Genomic DNA, 22,500 nt, shown 5'->3' with positions numbered 1-22,500 from the left:
GCGGCCTAAAAACCTTTAAACATGTCCTGCTTGCGTCTGTTTATAGTGTTTCTGTGCTAGTCCCCAGTCCACGGCCGCAAACTTTCTTAGTTCGACGATACATCATCTTTTCTTCCTTCTCCTGCTTCTTTTGTAATCTCTAGGGACCTATTCTGGTATTCTTAATGCCCATCTATTGTCTGTCCTCATTATATCTCCTGCGCATGCCCATTGCTTTTTCTTACATATTGTTAGAATATCCTCTATTTTAGTTTGCTCACGTACCCATGTTGCTCTTTTTCTGTCTCTTAGTGTTATCCAATTATTATTCTTTCCATAACTCTTTGAGTTGTAACTAGTTTATGTTCTAAGGCTTAAGGCTCCAAGTTTCTGATACATAAGTTAATACTGGTAGGAGTCAGGTTGTTTCAAGCAGTGCCTGTTGTATCTTGCTCCTTTACCAAGAAAATTCCATCAATCCTTCTTTTCAAATGAAGTTTGACAGTGATTTCTATTGTATCCTATCTAAAGTACACGTATATTTCAAGAAATGGAAACCAAAATTGGTAACCATCTTGCCCATGTTTTTTATATATTTGTTGCTTTGATTCAGTGAAGGTCAATGTGACCTTATTAATAACGTCTCTGCTGGCTATCGTCTAATGGGGGTTTGAGTCCCACTCAAACTCGTTAGTTCCTTTAGTTCCTGCAACCTTACTATTCTTGTGAGCTAAGGATGGGGGTGTTTGGCTGAGCTTATAGGCTTACCTGCTGAGTCATCAGTATCCACTACCTGACCCTCCCTGGCCCTAACGTGGGTTGAGAGGTGACTTGGTCGCTGATCTTATGTTATATGGTCAGTCTCTATGCCATTGTTCTGCTTGCTAAGGTAGAGTCACTGTCCCTCGCATCTACCATGCATTTACCTTGTAGGAATATCACATCTTAGGAAGCTTGGGAAGCATAATCTTTTAGTTGCATAGTTGCCAAATGCATCAGTAACTTGAAATAGCCAATTTATAAGTTGCACAAAATGCTACTTTTATGTATTACGTCATAGTTCAGATTCTCAGTAGAACCTATCCCATGTTGACGGAAGCTATAGCTTAAGTTTCTGTTGTTATTGTTGTTGTAGATTTCATGGCCCTTCCGGCCAGACACAGGCTCCTTCAGTCCTGCACCCCTTAATAACTCTTTTTAGCCCCCACCTAGGTTTAGGGTTATGATCGGGTTATCAAGGCTGATGTTATGAGCAAATTTGCAACCTAAGGCCTCAGTGAATTACCATGGTTAAAGGTTTCAAGGTCACTCATGAATGGCAGACGCAAGGGACAGTGACATTGCCCTAGCAGTAAGGACAATGCCCTAGAGACTGACCATATATGATCAGCGCCCAAGCCCCCTCTCCACCCAAGCTAGGACCAAGGAGGGCCAGGCAATGGCTGCTGATGACTCAACAGATAGACCTATAGGCTCCCCCAAACCCTCCAACCTTAGCTCACAGGGGTGGTAAGGTTGCAGACACTAAAGGCACTGACGAGTCTGAGCGGGACTCGAACCCCCGTCTGGGAAACACAAAATAGAGTGAGGATTAGCCTTATTTTTTGACTTACATCCACCACATTTTTAACCCCAACCTAACTATCCGGAAATAAATGTAATTATTCGTTGTTTTTTACCTTGAAACGGGAAAAAATCTTCATACAGCACTGTCTTAAGGTGCGTCCACACTAGCGACAAAACATGTCGACAACACTGTGTACCACTTTGTAGGCAACAAGTTGTTAGACTGTTGACGAAACATTGTTGTCGAGATGTTTGTAGAGATTTATTGGTGATATGTTGGCAACCCTGGTGTAGACGAGTCGATGTGGTTGGAGATACCCGGACAGACACACAACACAGACAGCAAGATAGAGACGACTGGCCAAATCTAACTGAGACCCTTTGCGTCAATATGCGTAGGAGGGAATGATGATATATATATATATATATATATATATATATATATATAGAGAGAGAGAGAGAGAGAGAGAGAGAGAGAGAGAGAGAGAGAGCTGTTATTTTTGACGGGTCGTGTAGAGCAGTATAATATATATATATATATATATATATATATATATATATATATATATATATAATTTTATATATATATGTATATGTAAACATATATATATATATATATATATATATATATACATATATGTATATGTATATGTATATGTAAACATATATATATATATATATATATATATATATATATATATATATATATATATATATATATATATATAAAGTGTACGTAACTCGTCAAAAATGGTGGCAAGAGAGAGACGTCATCTTCTATAACGGTGTGCACGAGATTTGAAGGCTCTTCACTTTTCCTATTATGCAATAGGGAGGGTCTCGTCCAGACTCTACGACGGTGCCTCCTCCGCTGTAAACACATAAGCACAACAACAGCAGCAGCAGCCGCCAGTGCGTCCTGGCACCCCGACGTACTTTTCAAGTCTCTAGAATGAGGTGTGGACGGCTTCACCAAGTTGACGCTTGTTGTCAATATGTTGCCAGACATTGTAGCAGACAAAGTTTCATACATTGTTGTCGATATGTGTACCGATGTTGACTGTAAGGTTTCCAACTTTGTTGTTGATATGTCGGTAGATACGATGTTGCCAGTGTGGACGCACCTTTAGTAGCAAATACATTTTCATTGAGCTGGCTGGGTCACAGAAGTTTCATGTTGTGATTTAATTTCATTTGAGTTTATTTTTTTTTTTTCAAATAGTTTATTTCCTTTATCATGCTAAACTGGCATCCTTATTGAACCCATTACCTTGTTGCACCATGCTTTTCCTGCTTGCAATACTCCTACTGCCACAACTACTACTACTACTACTGCTACTAGTAGGTAGTAGGTTGGACAGGGCACCAGCCGCCCGTTGAGATACTACCACTAGAGAGTTATGGGGTCCTTTGACTGGCCAGACAGTACTACATTGGATCATTCTCTCTGGTTACGGTTTACTTTCCTTTTGCTTACACATACATAGAATTGTCTGGTCTATTCTTTACATATTCTCCTCTGTCCTCATTCACCTGACAACACTGAAATTACCAAACAATTCTTCTTCACCCAAAGGGGTTAACTACTGCACTGTAATTGTTCAGTGGCTACTTTCCTTTTGGTGAGGGTAGAAGAGACTCTTTAGCTATGGTAAGCGGTTTTTCTAGGAGAAGGACACTCCAAAGTCAAACCATTGTTTCCCAATCTTGGGAAATGCCATAACCTCTGTACCATGGTCTTCCACTGTCTTGGGTTAGAGTTCTCTTGCTTGAGGGTACACTTGGGCACACTATTCTATCTAATTTCTCTTCCTCTTGTTTTGTTAAAGTTTTTATAGTTTATATAGGAATTATTGATTTTAATGTGACTGTTCTTAAAATATTTTATTTTTCCTTATTTCCTTTCCTCACTAGGTTATTTTCGGTTTTGGGGCCCCTGGGTTTATAGCATCCTGCTTTCCCAACTAGGGTTGTAGCTTAGCAAGTAATAATAATAATAATAATAATAATAATAATAATAATAATAATAATAATAATAATAATACTTTTAGAACTCCGGAATTACTCTTATTTTTTACCTTTAATATGACACGTGTTGTGTATGTCGAAGTGGGTTTTGCTTTATTATTATTATTATTATTATTATTATTATTATTATTATTATTATTACTTGATAAGCTACAACCCTAGTTGGGAAAGCAGGATGCTAAGAGCTCAAGGGCTCCAACAGGGAAAATAGCGTAGTGAGGAAAGGAAAAATGAAAATAAAATATTTTAAGAAGAGTAACAACATTAAAATAAACATCTCTTACATAAACTATAAAAACTTTAACAAAACAAGAAGAGAAATAAGATAGAATAGTGTACCCTCAAGCAAGACCCCGGATCCAGCTCTCCTCAAGACATTTTTATATGAAAAGGGGCCCCTTGAATCCCCATAGTTGAAAAAAAATACATAATTATGTATTACCAAGATAAGGTGTTACATCAATATTATTAGTATTATTATTACTATCCAAGCTACAACCCTAGTTGTAAAAGCAAGATGCTATAAAAAAGGGGACTCCAACAGGGAAACATAGCCTAGTGAGGAAAGAAAAGAACGAAATAAATGAACGATATAAGGAGTAATGAAAAATTTAGATAAAATATTTTAAAAAACATTAACAAAATTAAAACAGATAATTCATATATAACTATAAAAAGAATTACATATTCTAGTATTGTACTAAAATTGCCGTTATTTGGTGGTGCTGGGCTATTTCAAACAAAAAGCCTTTTTTCAATTATATAAAATTATTGGGGTTATTATTTGACAAATATATTTTACCAGGTTTTTAATTGAGAAGTTTGTTACCTAAATTTTATTTTAATTGTTGTGTTAATTTTAAAATCCTCACTAATTCAGTAGGGCAAACGTCAAAGAAATAATCTATGAATCCGGCATTCCATTTGCAGAAAATTTATATTTATTTGCTGTTTTGCCTTGAATGCATGATTAGTTGCGCACAATCTTTATCAAGAGTTAGAGAGAGACATACACTGTTAAAAATTTGCATTAAAAAAAACGGTAAATGTTTGGCAACATTTATTCCAGGATTTCTACCGTTTTAAAAACGGAGATATTGGCGTAAAGGAGTGATATTACGATCACTTACCCCTAGAAAATAAAAGCAAAGTAAGGTAAATTTACGGTCGCCTGTATTTTACTGAAATACAGTTGAGAACAGTTTATTTTTACAGGGATTATCCGAATAGAGTTACGATTTTAGGAATGTTCTTCCTAATCGGGTAGTTGAATCAGTAGAACTTCAAAAGTTCAAAGTTGGAGCAAATGTTTTTATGTTGACCAGGCTGACATGAGTCTTTTTATAGTTTATATATGACATCTGTTTTTGACGTTGTTAATAGTTTATATATGACATATCTATTTTGACGTTGTTACTATTTTTAGAATTATTTATTGTTAATTTGTTCTTATCATTTATTTGTTTCCTGATTACCTTTCCTCACTGGGCTATTTAATAATAATAATAATAATAATAATAATAATAATAATAACAACAGTGTACATTGCATGCATAACCTGATGTTACGAATATAAAGTTCTGTTTTTATCCCTCTTAATTTATTTAACATGGTTTTTATTTAATTTTCAGGGCTTTTGGAAACCAGACGGACCTGATGGTTTCAATCTGTATTAGTTTTGCAAACTTGTTACAACTACGCCTCCCTTCATGAAATGATGGATGCTTATTCTAGCCAAGATTTTCAAGTTTAACCAATTTTAAAAGTAAGTTGTTTTATGCGTTTATTACTTAACATTACCTAAAATATTTTCCACAAGTGTTGTTGTAACAATCTGTACCATTGACAGTCTTCCACTGTTTTGGGTTAGAGTTCTCTTGCTTGAGGGTACATTCGGGTACACTATTTTATTTAATTTCTCTTCTTCTTTTGTTTAAAGTTTTTTATAGTGTGTATAGGAAATATTTGTTTTGGTGGTTTTGTTGTTCTTAGAATGTTTTATTTTTCCTTGTTTCCTTTCCTCACTGGTCTATTTTCCCTGTTGGGGCCCCTGGGCTTATAGCATTCTGCTTTTCCAACTAGGGTTGTAGCTTAACAAGTAATAATAATAATAATAGTAATTTGTACTATTGGCTTTAGGTATTGATTTTATAACTAATAACTGATTTTATAACTGATTTTGTAACATCTATCGCAATATTTGATATTACAATCTGCTTTCCAGACAGCTTCAGGGCTCCACATATCTATTACTTCCGCAGTGTAACTTTATCTTCACATTGAGTTCTGGCCATAAATCTTAAGATTGGGTAATCACATTTTTTACCAGTCAGGACTTATGTTCATGCTGCATAGAGTAATCTCCTCTATATAATAAAGAGCAAGTGTCTGGATATATATATAAATATATATATGTATATATATATTCATATATATATATATATATATATATATATATATATATACTGTATATATATATTCATATATATATATATATATATATATATATATATATATATATGTATCTGTGTGTGTGTTTGTGTGCGTCTCTGTGTGTATGAGTGTCTCTCTCTCTTTCTCTCTCTCTCTCTCTCTCTCTCTCTCTCTCTCTCTCTCTCTCTCTCTCTCTCTCTCTCTCTCTCTCTTTATATATATATATATATATATATATGTATATGTATGTATATATATATATATATATATATATATATATATATATATATATATTTCCAATTACCCTGAGTGGTATTCCCAGTTATATAACTACTCTGTCTCTCTCCATCTCTCGGGTAGGGAGAGAGGGAGTAGTTATATCCAGGTGAGAGGGGTTGTATTTAAGAAAGGAAGAGGGGGTGGAAAGGGTCGAATCTTTGTGTGCGCGTGAACAGTACATGCATATCTCTAAATATTTAGCCGTCATTTTTTTACGGTTTGTGTACACTATTTTAGGCATATTGTACACATGAAAAATCTTTGCATATCATACAAGTGATTTTAGCTTACTTTTTTACATCCTGAATGCAGTCTCTCTTTTCTCGCTGTTTTTGTCGGTTTAAAAATGGTCTTCAAGAAACCAAAATGGATTTGTCAGGCTTAAATCTCTATATAAAATCTACCTTAAATTCACCATAGTTCAACAACTCTTTCAGTTAATCGATTTTCGCAAAATGCTTTTTGTTATTATTATTATTATTATTATTATTATTATTATTATTAGCTAAGCTACCACCCTCGTTGGAAAAGCAAGATGCTATAAGCCCAGGGCTCCAACAGGGAAAAATAGCCCAGTGAGGAAAGGAAATAAGGAAATAGATAAACAATAGGAGAAGTAATGAAAAATTAAAATAAAATCTTTAAAGAACAATAATAACATTAAAACTGATATTTTATGTATAAACTATAAAAAGACTTATGTCAGCCTGTTCAACATAGAAACATTTACTGCAACTTTGAACGTTTGAAGTTCTACTGATTCAACGACCCGATTAGGAAGATCATTTCTCAACTTGGTCACAGATGGAATAAAACTTCTAGACTACTGTGTGGTCTTAAGCCTGACTATTTTTTTTTATGAAATTATTTTTTTTAGTAGGATTCGACCCAAAAATGGACAAATTTTTGGGTGAAATGGAAAATTATGTGTTAGAATTCGCCTAAAATTTGATATAATTGTTGGCGAAATGGAAAATTGTGTAATAATTCATGGAAAAAAAATCGTCTAAATTTAGTGGGAATCAAAATTTTATAGCAGGTTTTCCGAAAATGGACGAAGTTTTTGTATGATACCTGGACGGTCAGTCATGTAGTCATATGAAATGAAATAGTGGCCAACACTGAAACATTAGGAATTAGTTTTGCTAATCTGAGAAGCAAATAATTTTGGAACTTGAATAGTTAGTTGTATAAGCCATGAGAACAATTCTGGAGATTTTGATAGTGCTCTAAGTATGGATCCAAATTGAGATATACAGTACATGTACTGAATTTTTAATATAAAATTATTTATTTAAAAAAAACGAAATCTCTATATACTGATTTTTTATAAACATTAAAACTAAGGACTAATCAGAAATTGATCCAAGAATGACTTACAAAATCTGTTGGAGGTGACGTTGAATATCTCTGATCCAGACTAACTGAAGTTCAAGTTTAAATTTCTCTCTCTCTCTCTCTCTCTCTCTCTCTCTCTCTCTCTCTCTCTCTCTCTCTCTCTCTCTCTCTCACACCATAATTTCTATTCCAAATTAATTGTAAATTACTGCACAAACAACACTTATAAATCTCTCTCTCTCTCTCTCTCTCTCTCTCTCTCTCTCTCTCTCTCTCTCTCTCTCTCTCTCTCTCTCTCTCTCTCCCCACATGTGCTGAAATATAGCAAAAAATAAAAAATAGAGACACAAAGGTATTCTGCTCAACATGCTTAGTCTGGATAGAAAATATAATTAAGTCGAGACTAAAGCTGCAATTAGTTGAAGAAGAAGAAGAAGAAGAAGAAGAAGAAGAAGAAGAAGAAGAAGAAGAAGAAGAAGAAGAAGAAGAAGAAGAAGAAGAAGAAGAGAAAAATGAACAAGACATGTGTAAGGATGCAGAGGAAATCATTGATATAACTTATGATGCCATCCAACAACATACTTATGAAAAAATAAATTATCAGATGGAAACAAATAATAGACCCAAGAGACTCCACCCGGACCTACATACTTTTAGGGAAGAGCAAGAACAAGAAAAAAAAGAAAAGAAAGATATAGTCTGTAATAGGCTGAAAAGAGGGAATTGCAAATTTGGCGAAAGATGCTACTACAAGCATCCAAAGATATGCCATAATTATGAAATATATGGTAAATGTGCGTATTTAGACGGATATGGAGACGAATGCAGAGATCTCCATCCAAAAATATGCAAAACCCTAAAAGAAGGAAAAGGATGCAGTTTCAACAAAAAATGTCGATATATGCATCCTGCAACTATGAATGAGAGTAAGAAAACTCAGCAAACTGAAAAGAAAAACAAAAATGAAACAAAAAAAGAAACAAAAAAGCAGACAGCGTATATACCGCACTATGCACCAAAAAAGGCCTTTCAACCTAAAGCTCCACAAATAGAGCCCAACTACCAAGAATGCATATATAATGCCAGGGGTTGGTGCAGATATGGAGATAATTGCAGGTTTACACACAAAAATAAGTATGAAGGCGAAAGAACAAGTATTATGGAAAAGTTGGATTTTTTAATGGCAGAATTCCGAGAAATGAAGAAAAGAACATCATATCAGAACAGGAAGGAAGCATGGGAGAATCCATATTATTACCAATATTAAATAATGGAAATGAGACACAAACCATAATAGTGATGAATGCACAGGGTTTAGTCACGAGTAACTCTAAAAGGAAAATAGAGTTCCTAGAAGAACTAACCCAAATTGAAAAAATAGATATATTAAATATAAGTGAAACATGGTATTCCCAAGAGACTGGCAGTGATGACCAGATAAAGGGTTTCCAAACTTATAGATCAGACAGAAAAAATAGGAATCAAGGGGGAACCGCAATATATGGAAGAGACATAAATCAAGGAAAAGTCTGTGAAAAATACAGCAACACAGAATGTGAATTGATTGCGGTAGAATTTGAATTTGAAAAACTAGTGAATATTGTAGTTTACAGACCCCCAAATACTAAGGAGTTTGACATAATAATAGAAAAAATAGATGATATATGTAGAAACCATAAAGACTGGAATATACTCCTATCCGGAGATTTAAACTTTCCTTTCGTGGATTGGAAAGAACGGATAGAAGAAAGTGGTTGTATGTATACATATAAAAAAGAGAGTAATAGTAGCGCAGAAGATAAGAGGCAATTTGAAAAGCTTCAAGATATGCTATTAGAACATAATATGCAACAAATAAACCACATTCCAACAAGAAAGGAAAATGTCCTAGATCTAGTATTTGTGAATGAGGTGAATTATGTTAAAGAAATAATAGTGTATAACACGGGAATTTCAGACCACAATGTCATAGAATTGATAGTTCATTCCAAAGCAAGTGATCACAGAATTAATAAAAGCACAAAACTTTGGGAAGGATATGGAAAATATAACTTTTACAGTAAGAATATAAAATGGTCAGAAATAAATGAAGAACTGAATAAAGAATGGAAAAATGTATTTATAAGTGATAATATACAGGTAAATACGGATATACTGTACAAAATACTGGAGAAAATTGTTGAAAAATATGTACCGAAAAAAAACAATAAACAAAAGACGTGCATACCAAGAGACAGAAGGATCTTATTTCAGAAAATTAAAAAGTGGAAGAAAAATCTTGCAAAAGAAAAAAATGTGTGGAAAATGAGGGAAATAAAATGTAAGATAGAAAATGCAGAACAAAAGATTATGCAGTCGAAAGAAAATGAAAAAAGGGACTTAGAAGAAAGGACACTTCAAAATATAAAAAGAAACCCCAAAGTACTTTACTCCTATGCAAAAAAGATGAATAAAAGGAGAATAGAAATAGGCCCTCTAAGAATTGAAGGACGGCTAACGAATGAAAAAAAGGAAATATGCAACATATTAGCAGAAAAATATAAGAGTGAGTTCACGCCAAGAATTGCGAATGTGAATAATGAAACAGAAATGAGAGAAGAAAATGTTGAATATCTAACGGATATAGATATTAATGAAGCAGATATTGTCACGGCTATAAACGAAATTAAAAATGGATCGGCAGCCGGACCAGATGGAGTTCCAGCGATTTTGTTAAAAAAAACTGCAAACACTATCGCGAAGCCACTTGCAATACTGCTAAGACAGAGTATAGATATGAGCGAGATATATGTTAAACATAAATTAGCTTATATAACCCCTATCTTCAAAAGTGGATCAAGACTAGAGGCAAGCAATTATAGACCTGTTAGTCTAACATCACATATTATGAAAGTGTATGAGAGGGTAATAAAAAAGAAAATAATGAACCATTTGGTCAAAAATAATTTGTTTAATATGGGTCAACACGGTTTCGTACCTGGAAAAAGTACACAGACCCAACTGATAGCTCACTATGAAAACATATACAATAATATGATAAATGAAAAAGACACAGATGTGATCTATCTAGATTTTGCAAAAGCCTTTGACAAGGTAGACCATAACATATTGGAGAAAAAAATGAGAAAGCATAATATTGTGGGAAAGATAGGAAAATGGGTAAAAGAATTCCTGCAAAACAGAAAACAGATAGTGGTTGCAAATGACGAGAAATCAGATGAAGCCCAGGTAATATCTGGTGTGCCCCAAGGTACGGTATTAGCTGCACTGCTATTTGTTATTATGATCTCAGACATAGACTGTGATGTTGAAAACTCCGTAGTGAGAAGTTTCGCCGATGACACAAGAATAAGTAGAGAAATTACTTGTGATGAAGATAGGAACTCACTACAAAGAGATCTAAACAAAATATATGAATGGGCGGAGATAAATAGGATGGTATATAACTCCGATAAATTCGAATCAATAAATTATGGAAACAGAGAAGGAATGGTGTATGCATACAAAGGACCTAATAATGAGACAATCACAAACAAGGAAGCAATTAAAGACCTTGGTGTAATTTTAAATAGGAATATGTTATGCAACGACCAAATAGCAACACTGTTGGCTAAATGTAAAGCAAAAATGGGAATGTTATTCAGATACTTTAAAACAAGAAAAGCTGAACACATGATTATGCTTTACAAAACTTATGTGCGTAGTACACTCGAGTACTGCAATGTGATATGGTACCCACACTACCAAAAGGATATTGCGCAAATAGAGAGTGTACAAAGGTCCTATACTGCTAGAATAGAAGAAGTTAAGGACCTTGATTACTGGGAAAGACTGCAATTTTTAAAACTATACAGTCTAGAAAGGAGAAGAGAACGCTACATGATAATACAAGCATGGAAGCAAATAGAAGGAATTGCTGAAAACATCATGGAGCTTAAAGTATCAGAAAGAGCAAGCCGAGGTAGATTAATAGTACCAAAAAGCATTCCAGGTAAACTGAGAAAGGCGCACAGGACATTAATCCACTACGCACCAGCATCGATAATGCAGCGACTATTTAATGTGCTGCCAGCTCATCTAAGAAACATATCAGGAGTGAGCGTAGATGCGTTTAAAAAGCAGCTCGATAAATACCTAAGATGCATCCCAGACCATCCAAGACTGGAAGATGCAAAATACACCGGAAGATGTATTAGCAACTCTCTGGTGGATATACGAGGTGCCTCACACTGAGGGACCTGGGGGAACCCAAACAAAAAAATAAGATAAGATAACTCTCTCTAACCATAATTTCTATTCCAAATTAATTGTAAATTACTGTACAAACAACACTTATAGATCTCTCTCTCGCTCTCTCCCTCTCTCTCTCTCTCTCTCTCTCTCTCTCTCTCTCTCTCACCTTAATTTCCAATCCCAATTAATTCTATATCATGGTACAAACAGCTCTTATAAATTTATTTTTTTTTCTCTCTCTCACCATGATTTCTATTTCCAATTCATTGTACATTACTGCACAAACAACACTTATAAATCTCTCTCTCTCTCTCTCTCTCTCTCTTACCATAATTTCTATTCCCTATTCATTGTAAATTACTGCACAAACAATACTTATAAATCTCTCTCTCTCTCTCTCTCTCTCTCTCTCTCTCTCTCTCTCTCTCTCTGTCTCCTCTTCTCTCTCTCTCTCTCTCTCTCTCTCTCTCTCTCTCTCTAACCATAATTTCTATTCCCAATTCATTGTAAATTACTGCACAAACAGCACTTATAAATCTCTCTCTCTCTCTCTCTCTCTCTCTCTCTCTCTCTCTCTCTCTGTTCCAGTCACGTGTTTTGGTGTAGTGGTATGTGCCATATACAATATTAATGTGCTATGCTGTAGCAGTTGGGTGTCATTTTTTAAAATTGCTTTTACCAAGACAACTATCTGAATGTAAAAACTGCTGAATACAGACGTTGTTGATATTGAATTTATTGATTTAATATACCGCTAATTAATTACTTAGTCTCGGTTAAAATGGGTTAATTTGTCATAATCTAGAATTTCTAGATAGTTGGAAGACTGGATTGAATATAAATCTCGGTAAGTAAAAATATATAAATTTATTGATAAATTGTGATTTCTTTAAAACAAGTCTAGTAATATATTGCTGCTATTGCAGAGTTTTAGAGTTGGATATGTGCCATAGCCTCTGTACCATGGTCTTCCACTGTCATGGGTTAAAGTTCTATTGCTTGAGGGTACACTCGGGCACACTGTTCTATATTATATCTCATTTCTCTTCCTCTTGTTTTGTTGAAGTTTTTATAGTTTATAAAGTAATATTTATTTTAATATTGTTGTTCATCTTAAAATATTTAATTTTTCCTTGTTCCCTTTCCTCACTGAGCTATTTTCCCTGTTGGAGCCCCCGGGCTTATAGCATCCTGCTTTTCTAACTAGGGTTTTAGCTTAGGTGGTAATAATAATAATAATAGGTCTTTATTATGCCCCTTGACAATTTGATCTCTAGAGAATTACCTCAGAAATTAACTATAAAAGTCCAATGATGGAAAGTTGCATAGAACAAATTAAAGGAGCTCAAGAGAACGCAATTAATCAACATTATAACTGTTCAGATTCATTCCTTTGATGGTTATTGTAGAACTGTAATCCAATTTTAAGAAGTGTTTTATAAAATAACTTAAAATTGTCCATGTTTGTTGTTGTGTAAGATTTACAATTTTTTTTTTCAGATCATCAAAATCTGTGGGTCCTTCCAACGGGAAATAGATCAATGGACACTAAAATAGAAGTAGGGGATCCTGACTCTGATTATGATCCTGACCCTGATCCTGACCCTGATCCTGTCCCTGATTATGACCCTGATCCTGACTCTGATTATGACCCTGATTATGATCCTGACCCTGATTATGGCCCTGATCCTGTCCCTGATTATGACCCTGATTATGATCCTGACCCTAATTATGATCCTGACCCTGATTATGATCCTGACCCTGATTCTGACCTTGATCCTGTCCCAGATTCTGACCTTGATCCTGTCCCTAATTATGACCCTGATCCTGTCCCTGATTATGATCCTGATCCAGATCCTGATTATGACATTGACCCTGACTTTGATCCTGTCCCTGATTCTGACCTTGATCCTGTCCCTTATTATGACCCTGATCCTGTCCCTGATTATGATCCTGATCCAGATCCTGATTATGACCTTGACCCTGACCTTGGCACTGGAGCAGAGGGTTACAGACTGTTGCCGTGTTCAGAAGGAGATTGGTCGTGGCGCCTTTGAGGCATAGGGACCCTAATTATGACCCTGATTATAACCTTGACCCTGACCCTAACATCAGTCACAGCTGTTCAAGGAATGAACCACTAATGGAGAGAAGAATGATAAGTTCACAAGAAGGTTCTACTTTTACTGAAACAAGAAAGAAAGAGAGCTGTAATGGAGAGAAAAATGCTTCTTATTTTTTTATATGATACCCATATATATATATATATATATATATATATAATGTATGTATGTATTTATATAAAAATCCTAATTCCTCAATGTACCTTTTATATGCAAACGTGTCTTTGGGGTCATGAGAGAGAGAGAGAGAGAGAGAGAGAGAGAGAGAGAGATTCCATTAAGTAGAGCAAATTGGTTGGTTAGATGATTTTAATGATCTTGTCTAACCTGTTTTAGAATTCGTTTACCGTGTTAATATTCACTTCATCAGCTGGACGTCTGTTCCATGTATTTGCTATTTTTGTATGTAAAGATGTTACCATATCGAGTGATGTTGTATCTTTTTAATTCTAACTTATAATGGAATTCTTTTTCTCTGTTACTGTTGAGAATGAATCACCAGAAGAGGAAATGATCTAAACTAAAAAAAATGAGGTTAAAGGGAAATAAAACAAGATAATGAGAAGAAGGTAATAAGAAAGTCAGTCATAAGTTGCTAATGAGAGAGAGAGAGAGAGAGAGAGAGAGAGAGAGAGAGAGAGAGAAGATTCTAATAGGAACAGAATATGAAAATTAAAAAAAAAGAAATATATCGGTCAAAGGTATGATAAAGTCACCGAAAGTAGGACCTAAATTCCCAAAACCTTGAAGAGAATTGTCCCGGTATGTATGTAGTTGGGTCATTGGCTTTGTAACGGCCATAAGTGGGAAGGAGGAAAACGTCTATCCGATCACCAGCAGAAGAAGAAGACTCATCATGGCGTCAACTCCAGTTGGGTAGGTTTGGTGCCGTCAGTGTGACTGTAGGCCTTATGCAAGTCTCCTTGCAGTATTCCATCGGCTCCTAGCTGTATTGACTTTTTCCCCACTTCTACTTTACCCCCGTTTTTCGATTTCTTTCTTCTACTGTGTTTTCCAGTTCATATTTCATGTCTTTTTTTTTCCTTTTATACTGTGTTTTCCAGTTTCCATATCAGTGCAACAGTAGCCGCCATACTGCATCACAGAACTGAATGATCTCCCCAGCCCCTGATACAGTACTTAGCCATATGGTACAAATTCATAAAAGCTAACCCGTCTGTTTTGTTAAACTATTCGACATGTATTCCAATCTGCTCTGGCATTGTGTTAGCATTAGAACAGGAATGTATTTTGACATTAAAGCTCAAAACTTGTCGCAAAAATATACCTTTATCACAATTGGACGGCGCTCTTGGTCCCGTTTCACATGAAGAGTCTTTGTCATTTGCATTATAAGTATTTGGAGAATCATTCGACGAAGCGCATGTTAATGTCAAATCCTCATTGACGTAACACTCAGGACACGAGAAAGTCTACAACTTCTTTTTGAAAGCCCTTATAACATTTAATGTTCTCACTGTTCTTAGTATATTTTATTTTGATGGTTTATTACTTCTCTTGTTTTTTTGTTTTTTTTCTTGGTTTCTTTCCTCAACAGACTATTTTTCCCTTCTTTATTAATGGAATTTTCATATTACATGAAAAGAAATTCTTGTAAGGTAATTTCATCACTTGTTTCAAGTTGATCTTGTACTCAATCACTCCATAACAGAAGGAAAAGAACCAAGAACTAGTCCCATTAGCTAGAGCGTTTAAATGTCAAAGGCGACGTTCACTAATGTGGGAGTTGGGCTGTTTTCGCTATTTCCTGTGCCACCATGATCCCTATCAGAGATCTGATTCCTTCATTTTATTAATACTGTATTAAAAAGAGTAATATACGAGATAGTTTCCTTCAGAGCGCATGAAATTCACTAGAAGTAAAGAGACTATTTTAACTATTTTAGTTAGCACTCCTAGGTTATAGAACGAAGCCACTTAAGGGTTTTATTTCTAAGTGAAAATCTAAGTCTTCCAAAACTAGTGTGTGTGTATTGCCATTTTTGATTACCAAAATTCTTGATTAGGTTAAAGGTTCTCATCTATTTATTGTTGATTTCAAACAATATTTATTTAGAATATTGTAAATGATATTTTAATGAGTTAAAGTAGTGGCTTTTGATGTTTATTAGAACAAAATTAAATAAAAAGAACAATAGTTTTTCCGATGTCTTAAACGTTTCCCTAATGATGACGTCATGAAGGACCTATTTTACTTTGCTCCTTACGGAAAAACTACGGTAGTTGGCTACCTATTATTAAACGAGATGGGTATTAGCATTAATATATATTAATTTTAAAACACATTGGACGTTTTCCTTTTTGTTCGAAAGAATATAAAAGTCTCGGGGGTGGATGGGTTCGTGATGTCACTACTCAGTAGCCAATGGCAGTTGATTGACGCCACCTGTAAGAACCAATGGGAGTAGAGAATTTTTCCCTCCAAAACAGCACTACATCAGCGGAGCAACCCGACTTATGGGCTGCTGTTGACCAAAAAATGAGATTTGCAAAATTTTCGACGATTTTTTTTTTTTTTTATATCATTGTATTCTCGTCTCTGAGAACAAAGCAAAACTACTAATTATTTATTTGTATTTTAGCTATTAACTTAATTAATGTTACCAACCCAACTTATGGATTGCTGTTCAGAATCCCACTTTGAGAACAGAAATTTTTATGTTTATTATAACTTTTATATCTTCTATTTTTCTATATGCATTCACCTATGTAAATCGATTTACAAATAAATTTATAATTATTAGTATCATTATTCCTAATAAAAAAAGGCGTATAGCTGTTTAAATTTGCAATATGTATTTATAAATTCTTACTACTAATAATGTCTTACATTATATACATTTAACTCTTTAAGAATAATAGCTTCTTTATTTCAATACAATTTTTAGGAGAAATAGCAATATCATTTGCATTGAACTATACCCTAACTATGACGTCACTAATCTTAGCAACTCACCGTATACAATATACTTAAATAACAACATATAACTGTGTATTAATCATCAATACACTTATTAATAAGATAAATATTCCATATATATATAACATATCTCCTTTCTTTGTCAATTTACATATAAAACAATTTTTTAAGATTCATGACATCATTACTCATCCGCCAATCACAATTGTTTGACGTCATCATATAACAGCCAATGAACGAACAGGATAATTCCCGCCAAAACAGACTTCATAAGCTTAACAACCCGTTTTTATGTCCTGCTGTTCATAAGGAAACGAGACTGACTACATTTTCCTTTATATGTATATTATTCTATATATATCAAACACATCTACTTTCTTTGTGAATTTACGTAAATAAAATGATTTTCCAAGATTCATGGCGTCACTACTATTCAGCCAATCACAGCTGTATGACGTCATATCCAACAACCAATGGGAGTAGAGAATTGATCCCGCCAAAACAGCACTGCATCAACGGAGTAACCCGACTTATGTCTTGCTGTTGACCAAAGAAGGATATTTGCAAAATATTTCATGTTTTTCTCAATACTTTTATTTTCGTTAATTTTCTATATCAACGTATTCGTCTCATTGAGAATAATGCAAAACTACTACTTATATTTATGTATTATAATCATTAACTTAATTAATGTTATCAACCCAACTTATGGATTGCTGTTCAGAATCCCACTTTGAAAACAGACTTTTTTTCTTTTTTAAAATAACCTTTATATCTTATATCTTTATATATTCATGTATTCACCTACTTAACAATTATATAAAACTGATTTGTAAATTATAATTATTAACTTAATTAATGTTATCAACCCAACTTATGGATTGCTGTTCAGAATCCCACTTTGAAAACAGACTTTTTTTCTTTTTTAAAATAACCTTTATATCTTATATCTTTATATATTCATGTATTCACCTACTTAACAATTATATAAAACTGATTTGTAAATTATAATTATTAACTTAATTAATGTTATCAACCCAACTTATGGATTGCTGTTCAGAATCCCACTTTGAGAAGACTTTTTTTTTTTTTAAATAACCTTTATATCTTATATCTTTATATATTCATGTATTCACCTACTTAACAATTATATAAAACTGATTTGTAATTTATAATTATTAACTTAATTAATATTATCAACCCAACTTATGGATTGCTGTTCAGAATCCCACTTTGAGAAGACTTTTTTTTTTTTTGAATAACCTTTATATCTTATATCTTTATATATTCATGTATTCACCTACTTAACAATTATATAAAACTGATTTGTAAATTATAATTATTAACTTAATTAATGTTATCAACCCAACTTATGGATTGCTGTTCAGAATCCCACTTTGAGAACAGACTTTTTTTCTTTTTTTTTTGAATAACCTTTATATCTTATATCTTTATATATTCATGTATTCACCTACTTAACAATTATATAAAACTGATTTGTAAATTATAATTATTAACTTAATTAATGTTATCAACCCAACTTATGGATTGCTGTTCGGAATCCCACTTTGAGAACAGACTTTTTTTCTTTTTTTTTTTTTGAATAACCTTTATATCTTATATCTTTATATATTCATGTATTCACCTACTTAACAATTATATAAAACTGATTTGTAAATTATAATTATTAACTTAATTAATGTTATCAACCCAACTTATGGATTGCTGTTCAGAATCCTACTTTGACCAAAGACATTTTTAATTTTTTTTTTTAAATAACTTTGATTTTATATCTTTCTATATTTATATTTTCACTTATTTAACAATCATGAAAATTTGCTATGCAAATAATTTATTCTAATTATTTCCATCACCATTAGCCAATGGAAAAAGGTTTAAAACTGCTTAAATTTTGAATATATAACTATAAACATTTAGTTTATATAATTTTCTACAATTCATACATTTAACTCTAAGAATAATGGATTCTTTATTCCAATAAATCAATATAATTTGCAGTGAACTATACCTCAACTATGACGTCACCAATATAGGTTCAATATAGATTTTTTATTTAGACGAACAAGTGAAACAAATAAAAGACAATATTCAAAAAGTTTTTATTTCCAATAAATTGGTCTTTTACTAGAAACAAAATCATCACAATATAACACCTGATAGTAACTGAATTTCTTATACTGTATCAATCAAATTATAACCGTCAGAGCAATATTTTCAATTGCTAAGAGTTTCGTAAATGTAAAAACTTACTAAGGGTTGACGGGAAGAACAGAAACACGACTTAAAATTCATCCAGTTTCAGTGTTACTTTTAAACATTGAGGTACCACCATTGTGGAAAGGCGCCTTAATTTTCAAGAATATCAAAAACTATAAGCTTTATATCATAAAACTATGAGGAAGATTATTCGAGTGCCATATGTGGCTGAGATCATCGTGAGGGATAGATGGAGATGGTTTGGGCATGCTCTTCGCACTCGCCAAGAGAGATTAGTTCACCAAACGTTTAACTGGGCTCCACAAGGAATTAGAAGAGTTGGAAGACCGAGGCTTACATGGCTGAGGACTATGAAACGTGAAATAGGAGATGATGAATGGAGAAATATTGATTTAAAAGGTCAAGATAGAGCCAACTGGCGAAATCTAACAAAGGTCATTTGCGTCAATACGCGTAGGAGGACAGGATAATGATAAAAATTCATCAAGACATTAAAACCAGGCGAGAAAATAGGTCGACATCAAGATGGTGTCTGTCTAGAGACTGGAAGCACTAAGATGGTTTGGAGTTTGGACATGCATGAGGTGGAATGTATCGAGAGAGAGAGAGAGAGCAAGTTACTTTTGAGAATGGGAGAGAGCAAAAGTTACCATGTCCCAAAACCTGAGAGAGAAATAGAGCTAAAGTTACTTCTCAGAGAGAGAGAGAGAGAGAGAGCTAACATTTGGATAAACCAATTCCATATTTCCCACTTTCCAAAACATAAACTTCTTTCTTAACAGCTTTACTAATAACGTCCTTCCCTCGTACTTCGATATTTATATATCACCCTTTAAAAACTATAATCTTGCTTATTTATAACAAATAGACAAGAATCAAAATACCCAAACTTTAAATAGATATACGATATTCGGCCAATATCTTCAAGAAGGGTTTTAGTCCGTACAATGTTCAAAATGGCATTAGTCAAATCCACATAATACACAAAACTTCTGACCAGTACATTAAGAAACTTTACTATATCTGTTTGAATTGGGTTTAAAATGAAGGCCCAGTGTTGAATAGCAACAAAAACCATTAACATTAAATTAATAAATAAACAGTATGACTGCAAAAGCGATCAATGAATATTAAAAATAGCTCAACAATATTAATTCCTCTTAAATGCATTCTATACAGTGCAACCAAGAAAATCTTGTCGTTTCTGCTTTGTCATCAAATAAAATATCTCTGATAACACCCATTTTACCCTTTTAGTACAAAATAACTAAAATCGGTACGAATATTGAATGAGTTATCAGTGTAATAACAAAACACATTCACAGCTTGAACAATAAAACAGGCGACTGAAAATGTTATGATGTTAATAGATCATGGCAACTGGTCTACGTTATTTCCAAAAAGCATTACAAAATATATAATTATCATAACTTTAAAGAATTACAAGAACTTCAAGCAACGAGAAGTGAACATGGGTACAAATATTTTTAACCAAAAATACTTGCGGAAGGAAAAAAAATATTTTTTCCTTTAAATTGCCAGTTACACTTATGATAGTTTAGTTACAAACTCCAGAAGTTGATCTCGTTACTCTGGCAACAGACGAATCCAGCACTGCAATCCAATGAGTAGGAACACTCGACTTATCGTCCTCAATCAAACGCCAAACAGATTTCTGTGGAATCGTCTATTTCAAGCATGTCCGTCCAATCTGAAAAGAGATATCTATAAGAATTTCTGAACCACTCATTCATATTATTTACGTTATCGTTATTGTTATTGTTATTACTTGCCAAGCAACAGCCGTAGTTGGAAAAGCGGGATGCTATAAGCCCAGGGGCTCCAACAGGGAAAATAACCCAGTGAGGAAGGGAAACAAGGAAAAATAAAATATTTCAAGAACAGTAACATTAAAATAAATATTTCCTATATAAACTAAAACACAAAAAAAAAAAACAAGAAGAAAAATGAGATAAAATAGTGTACCCGAGTATATCAAACAAGAGAACTCTACCCCAAGACAGTGGAAGACCATAGTACACAGGTTATGGCACTACCCAAGACTAGAGAACAATGGTTTGATTTTGGAGTGTCCTTCTCCTAGTAGAGCTGCTTACCATAGCTAAAGAGTCTCTTCTACTGTTACCAAGAGGAAAGTAGCCACTGAACAATTATAGTGTAGTAGTTAACTCCTTGGGTGAAGAAAAATTGTTTGGTAATCTCATTATTAAGCTTTTCAAGACGAATTAGGTTTGTGTAAGTTATGAATATAGGTTATGAAGGAGGTCTTAAATACAACAAAAGACAGAATCGAAAAAAGGGCTTATCCCCTAACAGTAAATAACATTGAATGTCATTTCAATATTACAAGTACATATATTAATAATTCTAAATATTTTCATGTCATTGATAAAAGTAACTATTTTTCGTCTATTTTTAGATTGGATTCTGAGGAACTTATAGAATTTCGACAACTGATTCGACACGGAGGGTGAGGAAATAATTCACTGGCATAAAACAATTTTTATTGTACTATAAAACTGTTAAAAACAGTGGAATGAAACAGGAGTGGTTTTATCTAGTATAACAATATTTAGCTGTGGCCTGATTGGTAACGTCTCTGCCTGGTGTTTGCCAGTCGGGGGTTCGAGTCCCGCTCAGACTCGTTAGTGCCATTAGTGTCTGCAACCTTACCATCGTTGTGAGCTAAGGTTGGGGAGTTTGGGGGAGCCTATAGGTCCATCTTCTGAGTCATCAGCAGCCATTGCCTGGCCCTCCCTGGTCCTAGCTTGGGTGGAGAGGAAGCTTGGGCGCTGATCATATAATATATGGTCAGTCTCTATGGCATTGTCCTGATTGCTAGGGCAATGTCACTGTCCCTTGCCTCTGCCATTCATGAGCGACCTTTAAACCTTAAACCTTTAAACATGTTTCCAAACCCTTACAAAGAAAACTTACTCTCCTAAGAGAACTATTACTGATCAACAAATTCTATGATGTCAAAAACTCCAAAAAAAAAATCTGTACGAAATATTTTTAGGTAACGGGCAAAAGTCAACAAAACTACTGAAATACCACTCACTACTACCTAACAAAAAAATAAACTATGTTAAAAATCAAATAAGCACTGAATAACCAGAGGTTAATAAAAATAATATAAAACTTACCAAATGATTTTGGTTCACTCAAATATTTGTTGCCAGTCATTTACCCTATTATAAACGGATATATTGCGTAAAGGAGTGATAGTACGGTCACCAGCTCATAAAAGATAATAACGAAGTAGAGTAAAATTACGGTCGCCTGTATTTTACTGAAATGCGGGTGAGAACATTATATATT

The 22,500-nt window shown here is 33.8% G+C and overlaps 1 long non-coding RNA gene across 1 annotated transcript in view; it reads right to left on the bottom strand.

Moving 5' to 3' along the window:
• Positions 1-19,062: 19,062 nt before the first annotated feature.
• The window catches only part of LOC137650676 (uncharacterized), a 432,764-nt gene continuing 429,326 nt past the window's right edge, over positions 19,063-22,500 (bottom strand). The window contains exon 3 of the long non-coding RNA XR_011046043.1: positions 19,063-20,869. This is a non-coding gene — a long non-coding RNA (uncharacterized lncRNA). The remainder of the gene's footprint in view (positions 20,870-22,500) is intronic.

The sequence above is a fragment of the Palaemon carinicauda genome, chromosome 12, assembly GCF_036898095.1.
Source record: "Palaemon carinicauda isolate YSFRI2023 chromosome 12, ASM3689809v2, whole genome shotgun sequence".
In the NCBI taxonomy this organism is placed as follows: Eukaryota; Metazoa; Arthropoda; class Malacostraca; order Decapoda; family Palaemonidae; genus Palaemon; species Palaemon carinicauda.
Note: the sequence above shows the minus strand (reverse complement) of the source record. Positions and strands in the feature narration are given on the sequence as shown.